At 36.8% G+C, this 14,402-nt stretch overlaps 1 long non-coding RNA gene across 1 annotated transcript; it reads right to left on the minus strand.

Moving 5' to 3' along the window:
* Positions 1-7,758: 7,758 nt before the first annotated feature.
* On the minus strand, positions 7,759-10,056 carry LOC144023010 (uncharacterized). Its single transcript, XR_013284467.1, has 3 exons — positions 9,835-10,056; positions 8,751-8,808; positions 7,759-8,545 (listed from the first exon to the last, which is right to left on the minus strand). It is a non-coding gene; the product is annotated as an uncharacterized LOC144023010 (long non-coding RNA).
* Between the last annotated feature and the right edge of the window lie 4,346 nt (positions 10,057-14,402).

Consider the following 14,402-nt stretch of genomic DNA (forward strand, 5'->3'; position numbering starts at 1 on the left):
AAACAAACAAACAAACATGCTGAATTCATCTCTCCCCCAGAAGTAAACTCAATAAGCATTGTGGCTGTTTTCAGTTTGTTTGTTTTATTTTGAAACAACTGGTACTTTTGCACTGTATAGATACAGTGCAGTATACAGGCATAGACAGAGAGTGACCAATGGGTGGGAATATGCGTATGCAACCGACGGGATTGTTTTTTTGTTTTTTTTTATTTATATTTTTTATTTTCCTGAACCAGTAGGAAACCAATGGATGTTTTCCTACTCATCTTCATGAGCATTAAAATCCGAGTAGCCGAGTGGTACTATTCGTGCGATAGTAGCACTAGTGTAATAGTGCTTGGAGCATTCATGGTGCTAGAACCACTAATAGTGCTAGTAGCACTGTTTAAACAAAAACAAAAATTTGCAAGTTCTCTAGTTCAAATTTATGTTCACTTCACTTGTTAACTTGTCCCCACTAGGGGGCAGTTTGAGCTTGATACTCTTGATAGCGAGCATGTCAACATGCACCAGGAGTTTGATATCCGTGATATCAAGCTCAATGTGCCCACTCGTAGGCTAGTGGTCACACTGAGCTTACTTACTTGTTAACATGTAAGCTCAATGTAAGCTTACGTGTTAACAAGTAAGCTTACATTAAGCCTACATGTTCACAAGTAAGCTTACATTCAGCGTACATGTTAACAAGTAAGCGTACATTCAGCGTACATGTTAACAAGTAAGCGTACATTACGCTTACATGATAACAAGTAAGCGTACATTAAGCTTACATGTTAACAAGTAAGCGTACATTGAGCTTAGATATTAACAAGTAAGCTTATATTGAGCTTACATGTTCACAAGTAAGCTTACATTCAGCTTACATGTTCACAAGTAAGCTTACATTCAGCTTACATGTTAACAAGTAAGCTTACATTCAGCTTACATGTTAACAAGTAAGCTTACCATCAGCTTACATGTTCACAAGTAAGCTTACCATCAGCTTACATGTTAACAAGTAAGCTTATAACGCTTACTCGTTAACATGTACGCTCAATGTAAGCTTACTTGTTAACATGTACGCTGAATGTAAGATTACTTGTTAACATGTACGCTCAATGCACACTTGTTAACATGTACGCTCAATATAAGCTTACTTGTTAACTTGTAAGCTCAATGTAAGCTTACTTGTTAACTTGTAAGCTCAATGTAAGCATACTTGTTAACTTGTAAGGTCAATGTAATGTGTCCACTAGCCTACTAGTGGGCACGTTGAGCTTGATATCACGGATATCAAGCTCGGTGTGCATGTTGACATCCTTATGTGCACGTTGACATGCTTGATATCCTTGATATCAAGCTCAAACTGCCCTCTAGTGGACACTTTAAGGAATAAATATACAAAGCGCTTACCAAGCAAGCACTTTGAACATTTACTTAGTAACATGGAAGCTGAATGTAAGCTTACTTGTTAACATGTACGCTCAATGTACGCTTACTTGTTAACATGTACGCTCAATGTAAGCTTACTTGTTAACATGTACACTCAATGTAAGCTTACTTGTTAACATGTACACTCAATGTACGCTTACTTGTTAACATGTACGCTCAATGTAAGCTTACTTGTTAACTTGTAAGCTCAATGTATGCATACTTGTTAACTTGTAAGGTCAATTTAATGTGTCCACTAGCCTATTAGTGGGCATGTTGAGCTTGATATCACGGATATCAAACACGGTGTGCATGTTGACACCTTTATGTGCACGTTGACATGCTTGATATCCTTGATATCAAGCTCAAACTGCCCTCTAGTGGACACTTTAAGGAATAAATATACAAAGTGCTTACCAAGCAAGCACTTTGAACATTTACTTGTACAGACGTGTTCTTACACCGCCTACATTACCCAGGATGCACCAGACAAGATCTACGTAACTTCGGACAGTCAATCAGCCAATCATACACCACCAGCAGTTTGAACAGATTTAACAACAACTGAAAATTCAAATCCAAAAGAAGGGAGAATTTATTTAGGAACTGTTGCACTGGATTCCTTTTTTATTTAGTATAGCATATAAAGTGGAAAGTGACTGCACTGTATTGATTTTGAATAGATACAAGGGGCAGTAAACGGCTGTGGAAGCTCAAAATCAGGCTTTACAGGGTTAAATTTTTCCTGGGTTGAGCTCTGATCAGAGAGCCAATAGGAGTTACCCACTTATGGCACTGTCCGGCCCCCTGATTAGCATTTAGCGTAACTAGTGCCACTAGTGAGCAATTTGGTTTTCACTTGTTCTACAGGTGAACATTTGGGCATCGTAGCTAACTAGCAAATTTAAAAGACCGTAAAACTAGTTGACGTGAGCATGTTGGCATCCACTGGTTCTACTAGTGAACATTTTGGACCTCACTAGTTGAACTAGTTCAGTCAAAATGTCTCACTAGTGTAACTAGTGGAAATTTTGGGCATCACTAGTTAACTAGTAAAAACGTTTGAGTGTCATTAGTTCAACATGTAGACTTCAAGAGGCGTTCACTAGTTAACATGTCAGTGTTTTGTCATCTACTAGTTAACAAGTAGGTATTTCAGCTCTCACTAGTTAGCTCGTGCAGGAAATCAAAGGTAACTATTTAACATGTTAGAATAATTCACGGTCAACTAGTAAACACATTAGAGCTTTTGTGCCTGACTAGTTAACTAGTAAGCTTTTGATCATGACTTGTTTGGTCCAGTGGGCAACTAGTGCATAAAAAAGAAGACTAGCTGCGAGTTTGGCACTACATGCATGCTTGTATGTGTCACTAGTTAGACTTGTGTCAGCACTAGTTGGATAAAAGTGGCACAAGTTGCAGAAAACGAGTGACATGTCAGTGTTTTTTTACAAGTAGTACAAACAAGCGCATGACAAGTATGGCTGAATGTCCAACTAGTTCTGACGAAGACTGCACTAGTTGAGAAACACCACTGTCTGATATCAAGGATATGGAATAAATGCTCAAAGGGCTTGCCATAGACGCGGCAATTCTGTTCTTGCAGAATTACTCACCATTTCCTTGTTGAATATGAACAGCAAGAGACGCTTCGTACATTTTTATCTGGTAAAGATATTAATGCTTTCCACCCTCCCCAACCCTAGATCAGAAAAAAGACGACATTTTCATCCTTGTTGAAATGGAGTTCAAAGAGTTTTGGCCTCTCGAGTGGTTTTTGGTATATGGAGGAACCACAGATTGAACACCGTTCCCAGAGTGATATGTTTCCAAAGGAGGAAAAAAAAAAAAAAACTTGGAGGGTGACAGAGCAATAGTTACTACAATAGTAATAAACTGTATGTTTTCAATGTTTCCATGTGGGCACAAATCACATTTGTGAGGGTTTGAATTTCCTTCTTGTGACTACAAATCTAAATAATGTGGGTTTGAATTTTTTTCTTGTGACTACAAATCAAACTTGTGAAACTAAAGTTAGACGTTTGCTAGATGTTATTTTTACAACAATTATATACGCCTCCTCTAATATGAGATGTTTAAATAACCGCTAATATGTCACATTTAAAATCCATTCCAGAACGTCGTATTGACATCCATTAAACATATAGGATATTTTAATAGATCCAGTCATTACAATCCATATTCAAAACTAACATATCAAAGGAAATTAAAGTTGTCAAAATTGAAGTTAAATCAGGTTGTCTAAAAAAAAGACCAAATTTAACCTGTGATCCTTACCTTGATGTAGTTCCAGGATATTATGACAATGTTCATCATGTGTTTTTGGAACTTTTAAAAAGGTTTCAGTTAACACTAAAGTCATGATTGTTTTAACACCTGATATAAGTACATCTCTTGATGTTGTCAATAACCAAAATATCCTATCCATCCATCCATCCATTTTCTTGACCGCTTATTCCTCACAAGGGTCACGGGGGGTGCTGGCGCCTATCTCAGCTGGCTCTGGGCAGTAGGCGGGGGACACCCTGGACTGGTTGCCAACCAATCGCAGGGCACACAGAGACGAACAACCATCCACACTCACACGCACACCTAGGGACAATTCGGAGCGCCCAATTAACCTGCCATGCATGTCTTTGGAATGTGGGAGGAGACCGGAGTACCCGGAGAAGACCCACGCGGGCACGGGGAGAACATGCAAACTCCACCCAGGAAGGCCCGAGCCTGGACTCGAACCGGAGACCCAAAATATCCTATTAAATCTAAATCAATAAATTTCTTTCAAACATCCAACAATCACAAACATGAATGTGAAAGCGATATATTTTTAATTTCTTTACACATTTATAAACATATTGCAATGAAAGAAAAAAAAATACATTGCCAATATAATATAAACACTGCTTTGTTTTGAAATTGGGGTGGATAAGTGTATCAAAGTCTAATACACAAAATTACAAAAATAGTTAAAAAAGACGGTAACACTTTATAATAACGATTGTTAGGTAACAGTTTGTAATGCGTTTGTAAAACATGAATTCATGATAACTAATGATGAACTAATCATTTGTAATTATTAAAATATTAGGAACAAGTACTTTACAAATGACTAGTAGTTAATAAGTTGTAAATGTATTAGCAAACGATGAACTCATGAAGAGCAATTCAGAACTCATGATGAACTCACAATTTGCAACTGTTGAATGATTGTTAACTCATAATGAGTAAAACGGGAAAGAAATTGACAATTTTTTCGTTAATAACTTGTAAAAGCATTAACAAACGGTGAATTCATGATTAGCAGATCTTAACTCATGATGAACTAACAATTTTGCAACTGATAAATGATTGTTAACTAATAATCAGTAAATATTTAAACATGAGAAAATGTAATTTACAAATTGTTAGTTAATATCTTATAAATGCATTAGCAAAAGATGATGTCATGACGAAGAGTTCTGAACTCATAATTTGCAATGTTGTGGGATTATGAGTTAATAATTTGCAAATCATACCTACTGGTTAACACATGATTCAGAAATGTATATTACTCATCATCATAATGCAAAAACATGTCATGAAGTGCAATTCTGAACTCATGATGAGCTACCAATTTGCAACTATTGAAGAATAACATTCAAAGTCCTTGTAGCGCAGCTCCTCATCTGGGCCCATGGAAATCAAGGCCCCACTGGTGTGGTATTATTATTTTCATTATATTACAAACCTTTTTGCAGATCCACTCCAAAGTTGAACATTGGTGATTCCGCCAGTATTTGTAAACTGTTATTATCATTTACAACTTAGATTACCATGTGTACAAATCATGTTATCATGAACACATTATCTATTCATTTTAACAAGTCATTTAATAATCTTTTTGCATACCCTATTCTAAAGTGACTACACTTCATCATGTTCAAATGACTAATATGTTTGCTGATAATATTTGTTATCATGAACAAACTACGTTTTCATATTAACAAGTCATTTAATAATCTTTTTGCATACCCTATTCTAAAGTGACCACACTTCATCATGTTCAAATGACTAAGATGTTCGCTGATAATATTTATTATGAACAAACTACGTTTTCATATTAACAAGTCATTTAATAATCTTTTTCCATACCCTATTCTAAAGTGACCACACTTCATCATGTTCAAATGACTAATATGTTTGCTGATAATATTTGTTATCATGAACAAACTATGTTTTCATATTAACAGGTCATTTAATAATCTTTTTGCATACCCTATTCTAAAGTGATGAAACATACAAAATGTTGCTAGTTCCTTTTTTATTTGCAAATGTAATGTACAAATTAACAAGTAGTATTGTTGAATACAAATATGTGTACAGTACTACATTTCCTACAACATAAAACTGTAGGACTAACAGTTGCAATTGAAAATTACTTCTGTTGAACTTAACTTATCTACTGCCTTTTCATAAAAGGCAGCAGTTTCCCCTTTTTTTTCATGAGTTCAATTTCGGCTTTGATGGATGGATTACTGTCTATTGTTTGTCGACAAACTAATTCAAACTCTTTCAACTTTTGGCCCCTTGAATATCCCTCAAGGACCTGGCTGTACTTTTCCGGGTTGGCGACACTCAACTCAGCAATAGACACACTAGCTAAGACTGTGTTGCGATCCACACCAACGGCCTCAAATGATTGTCTGAGATTCTTCCCTCGCAGGAAGACATGGAGGACCTTCTTGTATCGTTTAATGACATCCTCGGGTGTTGAAGCTGGAATCATGAAAGAAATGAGTGAGCAATGCAAGGACTAATATAGTGGTTTCAGTCTTGTTCATAGGTTCACAAGATACTTTTAGCCATGTCTTATAGAACTCAGTAATTTTTCTGCAACCATTATGATCATGTTGGACAGCACAACTGTAAGATGAATCTTATGATGTATGGTACTGCAAGTATATACAACAATTGCTTTTAAAAAGTACTTTGAATGGTTGAGAAGCATTACATGAGTACTGATTTGACAAGGCGAGGTAAGGTAGGACTCAGACGCAGGCGTAAGGTAAGCCACCAAGGCAGCAGGTTTATTACCGGCCAACAGGGGTCTCCTCTCAAGCTGAGAGGAGAACAGGGAGGCAAAAAAGTGGAGAACAAAAAGCGCTCCACTAGGGAGGAAAAAACAGGCAAAAGGTACTGGGGACAACGAAAAGCGCTCCGCTAGGGAGGAAAAAGGGCACAAGGCAAAAGGGGTAACAAAAGGCGCTCCACTGGGGAGGAAAAAGCACAAAAACAAGGCAAAAATACGTGGCAACATGAACGAGGACATAAGGACTGTGGGACGCTTCCATGCACTGACTGTGACACTTCGGCACTGAGGGGAGAATGCAGGTGGCTTTTATTGCAGTAGGTGATTGGTGGAAGGTGGTGATAATCAAGGGCGGGGACCGGTAATTATGGCGCGGCAGGAAGGGCAAGTGACCTGGGGTGAGAGGAGAGTTAGGATTTCAAAGTAAAACGGGAAACAGAGACACAAAAATAAAAGCATCAACCGCCACGCCTGGTGGCGGCGTGACACTGATTAAATGGAATCATCTATTTTGTCATCTATTTTGTCACCTTTCCGCAATGTTGCTTTATTCAATACTGAAGAACCCATATTGTAATATATTAAGCTTTATTCATTTTGTTAAAGTCCAAAGTTAGAATAGTTTGAGAAATAAAATTCTAATAAACTCAGTTGTTTATTTCACTATGGCATTTTAAAACATTTCTACCGCTGTAAAAATGCTGTTTGGCAAATCTCTCACATTTACGACCAGCTATTTTTGAGCCAATCAGTATTGGTTTTGCGTAGCCATGTGAAACAGAGTTGAGTATGGCTTTTTATTTACATACAGCTCCAGTCTCACAAATCTTCACTACCCTATATGATCATATAACTGACATAAAGATTTCAGTTTGTGAAATGCAACAGTAAATCTGTACATTATTGATCCCAAATCAGATGTGGAGATCTAGTTGAACCCCAGCAACCGCAGGGTAAATGTACTTGTTTACGAATGGTGGGTACACCTATTTGACTTGCTACTTCGGTATTTATGCAGAAAGAACGCCACGCCTTTTCCTATTCAACTGTGTGTACTAACTGTAATTACGTTTATTTTAGTGATATCGCGTAAGAAGATCTGACAAGCAAAATACAAACAATGAGCCCCAAATATACCAAAGAGAAGCTCAAAATAAAGAGCGAGGTGAACATTGTTTAATGTTCTTTGACATAGTATTTTACTCTTACACTATATTATCACTATCAAAGTGTTGTAGGTCTAAATTATTCACAGTGATTCATACTCTGCAATGAGTTGTGATATCAGTTGAGTTAGAGAAATTTTCCATGCAAAGGGAACATCTTCACATGCATTTCTGCTCAGGCTATGAAGCCTGCTTATTTATTTGTCAATAATTTGATGGCAACAAGAAAAGCACTTTGTGAGCATAAAGATTGTTTGCGAGGGTGTAAGTTACACAGGTTTAATGCAAATAATATTAAGTACAATAATGGCACTATGAATTTGTTTTTCCATCAAAAAAGATAAGACTAAAAGAACCCCCTTTGTGTTCACCCTAATCTTCCCACAAGCTACATAAGAATCTTCCCATGATAATTTACTGCACACTCATCTTTATTGTAATACAACATAATTGAATAAGTATAAGTCAAACCACTAGTGTACTTATATAATTTTTAGCTATCGACAATTAAGCGGCCGATCAATATCCCATTAGTTTTTACTTTGGAAAACAATGACCAAACTGGTAACATAGTATAACATCTATACCCCTTTTTTTTTTAAATGTCGCTTGGTGAACAACTACTGTACAGTTATGCAAGTTAACAAAAGAGAGCACTGTAGCACACCTCTTCCAAAAGTGCATTTTCCTTTAGTCGCTCTCTTCTTTGGGCGCTTCACCATCTTCTTGTGTTTTTTTCCCTTCTTTTTCTTCCTCCTTTTTTCCTCATCAGAGGAAGAGGAGGATGAGGAAGAAGAAGAAGATGAGGACTTTTCCGAAGAGGACCGTGTTGAATCCGAATCATGCTTTGTGGTTCCAGTAATGTCCTTTTTCTTGTCTGATGAAAGACAAACATGGAATCACATGACTCATTGATGAAGTGAATAATGATACACTTTGGTTATACCTATGAGAACACAATATTCTGTTTGCATGAACAATTAAAATGGAAGAACTGTTATCTAAAAAAACCCCCGATGCATTTTCATATCTAAACTAAAGTATATCTCAAGTTTAGAAGTACCCAATGAATAAGTACTTACACTCTTTCTCCAGTTCCTTAATTTTTGGATTCCATTGCTATTCTGTATGTTGGTGCATCTGCAGAGGCAAAACATGTAGTAAAAAAAAATATCAATTTAGTAGAATCAAACCATGACATTCCACTTCTAAGTATCAAATAAGTAGATGAGGCATGAGGCACGAGCTTTGAATAGTAGAATGTTTAATAACGCCAGCCAAATTTCGAAAGTAGCTTTGTCAATTATTCTCCAAATTTTATGCAATTCTAATGTCTTCCAATTGACAATGCCATGGATTCAAAATTATTGTCCTTCTCAATGGGTGCGATCGTAAAGTAGATTCTGATGCTCTGAGGTTTATAACCATACTGTAGTTAGACAAAAAATTGGTGTTTTCAACAGCATGGCATTTAACATGACAATCAGAGCTCAAGCACAGTCCTCTTTGTTGCTACAGTAATTTATGTTCTACGCCTACTAAGCGTCGCCTAGTGTGCCACCTCTTACTAGGCTACACATGTTACAATTGCTGTGTCATTACAGGTTTTTTTGCATGAGTCTCTTAAGTACGGCATTAAAAGTTAATCGATGGACCATTTTTTCTGCCTGTAAATGAGATTTGACTGGAATTTACATAGTAAAACTAAAAATATAAACTGATAAATTCACCCAATGTTGTAATACTAGTCTATATATCATAAAATCGTTGACATGGCCTACTCATTTGCTAGATCAATTTTTAATATCTGCAAAGAGAAACAAAGTCATGGAGGATATGATTTATTGATTTCTTTTTCTGAGGTGCCGGCCAACTAAATCCTTTTGTGATCGGTGCACCCCTATAATAAACTATTTGCTTCGTGAGAAGTCAGAGTTTGAGAATTTCTTGAATTTTTCGCATCGTCACACCAGCTGTTTGGGAATCATACAACGAAGCACTGAACTGCGTGGACTGCAAACGCTGGCGAAAACCCAACGTCTCAATTTAGTAGATTTCCAAACGCATCACAGTAGGTTAATTAAACTGATGTCGGGTACTGTCGAGAAATCATGGTATAATAGTTTGCCGTGCACTTTAACACTTAACTTGTCACATTGAACTTACCTTCGGATGTGGCGGCAGTCTGTTGCTTGCTGTTCTTTTTTCGTGAGCGCGTATCAGCCATGCTGTTTAGTGTTTGGAGCTGAGAAAACAAGTCGCTTGGCTTCGTTCTCTCTTCCAACCGTTAGCATGTAGGGCCAGAGTCTCGTATTGTGTTGCCAGATTAAGAGAAAATAACGCAATACGAACAGGGTACAAGTAGGAACACATGCAAGCTGGAAGTAAAACAGCTACATAATTTCTTGCTTCAATTTTGGAAACATAAAAATCCACACCAAAAAAAAAAAAAAACGGGCACGTTTTTTTATCATCAAGTGGAGAAACAAATAGATACTTGAGTGCAACTGGCAACATGGTAAACATTTTTCAGTGTTTATTTCAAGCCGGGCCACGAAATTGAGACTCAGTATCTGATTGGTTGTTGTTTTAAGAGGGAAACTACCCGGTCAGAGTGTTCAAATACCATCCCGGGCTCAGCCTCCTTGCGCAATGTCGAAAATGAAGCGTTTTGCAAGGAAAGTCAGGGAACTGGTGGAAAAAACACCCACAGTCAAAAATACGCTGAATCTAATTTTGTGGTTACAAAAGAAGAAAGTGATTGGCAGTAAGATACACTGCAAAACCTGCAAAAGAAAAATGAAATTGAGCCGAGCTGACTGCATCGATTTCTATGAATGGTAAGATCTTTTCAACATGCTTTTATGTCGCTTTATTTTTTTCCCCAATCCCGATGAGTAATTTTCATTTGTGGAATTATTTACATAAACAAAAACAAAAAACGATTAATTGATAGTCAATGTTTGAAAACATACATTGACTTGACCTGTGGTCCCCAGGAGATGCCAAAAGCGCCACAGACTTCATAAAAAGTCAATCAGAGCTAAGTCTGTTTTCAGCAGGTCAAAAATGTGTCTCTTCAACTGGATGAGATTTATATACAGGTCAGTAAATGCTAAATTGTAACATTTATGGAATTAATCTTATGTCTAAATTACCTTTCTCCTCCAAAAGTGTCAATGCAGTCATTTTTAAGTTTGTTGTGTGAGTCACAAAGTCACTTCTGGCCTCTGTTGTTACAACTAACTTAATGCAGTTGCTTATCTGTAGAAAAAAAAATCTTCAAAAAATCAGTATACTGCAAAAGGGAAGGCAACTATAATGCAAATTCTAGTAATGAAGTAAGAGACTGCTTAAATATTTCAATGGTAGTATTTTTTGTCTTTTCCTGTAAATATCAATTTTACCTTATACTGAGGCCTTGAAGACACCCATGGGTTAATTAATGACCCTATAAATGTTAAAACCTTTGTTTTTCTGATGAAGAATTTTAAATACTATTTATTGTATTATCTCACATTGTGAAAACGTTTGCTTTTACTATTTCAACTTGCAAAAGTTTATATTTATTTTTTTAAAAGCAAGTCTTTGCAATGACACATTAGCATACAGTTTATACATGCTCTTCAACAGTATCCAGGTAACAAGCATGTCATTGTGTATTTTTAGGTTCGCTCAAGGATTGAGGCTGCGTCAGATTGACATGATAGATGATGAAATTGCGGGAAGTTCGGCATCTTTGACCAAGATGGCCAAAAAAATAAGAATAGCATGTGCATATTCAATGGAAAAGCTGAGGAGACGGACAGGACAAGAGATTGGCGGAAGAAGACAGTTTATCGTAATTGATGAGAGTCATTTCCTCCATAAAAGAAAGGTAAGGACAACAACCCTCAGCTATTTTACCACTATAATATAGTAGCCACGGTGTAGTGGGTGGGAAGTTGGACTCACATCCAGAGGCTTCAACTCATGAATCCACCAATTAATTTCCATCCATCCATTTTCTTGACCGGTTATCCCTCACAAGGGTCACGGGGGCTACTGACGCCTATCTCAGCTGGCTCTGGGCAGTAGGCGGGGTACACCCTGAACTGGTTGCCAGCCAATCGCAGGGCACACAGACACGAACAACCATCCACACTCACAAGCACACCTAGGGACAATTCGGAGCACCCAATTAAGCTGCCATGCATGTCTTTGGAATGTGGGAGGAGGCCGGAGTACCCGGAGAAGACCCACGCGGGCACGGGGAGAACAGGCAAACTCCACCCAGGAAGGCCGGAGCTCGGACTCGAGCTTTCGTCCTCAGTACTGGGACGTGGACGTGCTAACCAGTCTTCCACTGTAGGCAATTATCACTTCATAATAAAAAATGCACAAGTCTCACTTTTTAGCAGCACATATTTATCATTACAAATATAACTTCCAGTTACAGTTGCATTATTACCACTTCCTGGCTGTTTTGCTGATGATAGCTCTATGCAATTAGCACCAAATTTCCTTCAATATAGAAATTCAAAACTACAAATATGGTCGGAAAAATGTATACACAAACAGAACTCAAACCAAGAAGATCGTTTAAACACAGTTTCTTTTTAACCTTGATCCCCCCTAAAAAAAACAAAAAAAACACTGTGCATGCTACCCCTAAATCATCATGGAAACATATTTTACATGATTTCTTTTTACACATTGAAACACTTTTAGTATCCAGGCATATCAAAAAGTCTGTAGGCATGACACTACACTATATCATGTTGTATCATTCCATGTTTGAATTGTCAATAGATCAAACGGAATGGGAGGAGATAGTCCATCTAAAACAGGCACATTGGGATGATAATAATAACAATAATAAAAATTATCATAATTCTTTGGATAACATCGTATTGCGGCACGCTGTGCTTCAGAGAGCAAGCATACTAAGGCTTTCAAGAACATGGTGGACTTTTATGTATATGAATAGTCGTGATTTTGTGTTAATTTTATCTATATATTTTTCAGTATGGGCGTGGGAGAGCTGCTGCAACCTGGAAAAGGAAAAAATGGGTGTTTGGATTACTTGGGGTAAACTACCGCAGAGACAAGACACCAAAGCCAGTTCTACGCTTAGTTCAAAGGAGAACAAGGAAGGAGCTGATACCGCTCATCGTTCACCACGCTAAGAGAGGATCTGTCATCATCAGTGATGAGTGGCGGGCCTATCGTGCTTTGCCTGAATTAGGGTACAAGCATTTTACTGTTAATCACAGTATAGCATTTGTTGATGCACAAACAGGGGCACACACCCAGCATTTAGAGAGAGCCTGGAGAAGCTACAAAGAAAATATTTGGAGGCTCAGGGGCAATCGAACAGAGCAATCTCTAGTGGAACATCTTTCAGTGATCGAGTGGCATGAGTGGTTAGCCAAACAACATCGCAATGGGATCCTTGGTCGCCTAATTCATGACATTGGGAGAAGATACAAATGATGCAATAATCCATGTTTGTCTATGTCCTTGTGAAGTCTATGGGATAAAATCTTTGAGAAATTGTTCCACACTTGCCCATATTTGTGTTGTATTTCAGAACAATGTTCTTCCTGGACCACGTTTATCTAAAACATCTAAATTATATAATAAAAATAATATCAAAGAACATAGTCATTTGAAAATGATGAAGTATGGTACTTTAGAATAGGGTATGCAAAAAGATTATTAAATGATTTGTTAATATGAAAACATAGTTTGTTCATGATAACAAATATTATCAGCAAACATATTAGTCATTTGAACATGATGAAGTGTGGTCACTTTAGAATAGGGTATGCAAAAAGATTATTAAATGACTTGTAAATATGAAAACGTAGTTTGTTCATAATAAATATTATCAGCGAACATCTTAGTCATTTGAACATGATGAAGTGTGGTCACTTTAGAATAGGGTATGCAAAAAGATTATTAAATGACTTGTTAATATGAAAACGTAGTTTGTTCATGATAACAAATATTATCAGCAAACATATTAGTCATTTGAACATGATGAAGTGTGGTCACTTTAGAATAGGGTATGCAAAAAGATTATTAAATGACTTGTTAAAATGAATAGATAATGTGTTCATGATAACATGATTTGTACACATGGTAATCTAAGTTGTAAATGATAATAACAGTTTACAAATACTGGCGGAATCACCAATGTTCAACTTTGGAGTGGATCTGCAAAAAGGTTTGTAATATAATGAAAATAATAATACCACACCAGTGGGGCCTTGATTTCTATGGGCCCAGATGAGGAGCTGCGCTACAAGGACTTTGAATGTTATTCTTCAATAGTTGCAAATTGGTAGCTCATCATGAGTTCAGAATTGCACTTCATGACATGTTTTTGCATTATGATGATGAGTAATATACATTTCTGAATCATGTGTTAACCAGTAGGTATGATTTGCAAATTATTAACTCATAATCCCACAACATTGCAAATTATGAGTTCAGAACTCTTCGTCATGACATCATCTTTTGCTAATGCATTTATAAGATATTAACTAACAATTTGTAAATTACATTTTCTCATGTTTAAATATTTACTGATTATTAGTTAACAATCATTTATCAGTTGCAAAATTGTTAGTTCATCATGAGTTAAGATCTGCTAATCATGAATTCACCGTTTGTTAATGCTTTTACAAGTTATTAACGAAAAAAGTGTCAATTTCTTTCCCGTTTTACTCATTATGAGTTAACAATCA

The sequence above is a fragment of the Festucalex cinctus genome, chromosome 7, assembly GCF_051991245.1.
Source record: "Festucalex cinctus isolate MCC-2025b chromosome 7, RoL_Fcin_1.0, whole genome shotgun sequence".
Taxonomy (NCBI): Eukaryota; Metazoa; Chordata; class Actinopteri; order Syngnathiformes; family Syngnathidae; genus Festucalex; species Festucalex cinctus.